Source organism: Carlito syrichta, unplaced genomic scaffold (genome assembly GCF_000164805.1).
Source record: "Carlito syrichta isolate Samal-C Ts95f unplaced genomic scaffold, Tarsius_syrichta-2.0.1 Scaffold305649, whole genome shotgun sequence".
NCBI classification, from domain to species: Eukaryota; Metazoa; Chordata; class Mammalia; order Primates; family Tarsiidae; genus Carlito; species Carlito syrichta.
The window spans coordinates 6,442-6,971 of record NW_007249745.1 but is presented as its reverse complement, the minus strand read 5'-3'; positions in this window follow the sequence as shown (position 1 = coordinate 6,971).

Below are 530 nucleotides of genomic sequence, written 5' to 3'. Positions count from 1 at the left end.
TGCAGTGATTTATTGTAGAGATGAGGTCTCGCCAAGTTGCCCAGGCAGGTCTCGAACCCGCAGGCTCGGGCAATCCACTCACCTCAGCCTCCCAAGGCACGGGATTACAGGCTGAGCCACCGAGCCTGGCTTTTAGCCCACTTTTTACAACACTCCTGCCAAGTGGTCTTCTACCCCTTGTTTGAAACTGTTTTTGACAGGTTGCTTGCTACCTCACAGAGCAGGTCATTTCATTGTAAGATACTGCTGATCTTTAGAAGGTTGTTTTTTTTTTTTGAGTTGGAGTCTCGCAGTGGCACTCTCATGGCCACCCGAGGGTCAACCTGCTGGGCCCTGGCGATCCTTCCGCCTCAGCCTTCCAAGTAGTTGGAACTACAGGTGCACGCTACCACGCCTGGCTAATTTTTTATTTATTGTAGAGACAAAGTCTTGCCAAGTTGCCCAGGCTGGTCTCGAACCTGTGGTCTCAGTCAATCCTCTTGCCTTGGTCTCCCAAAGTGCTAGAGTTACAGGCTGAGCCACCGAGCCTG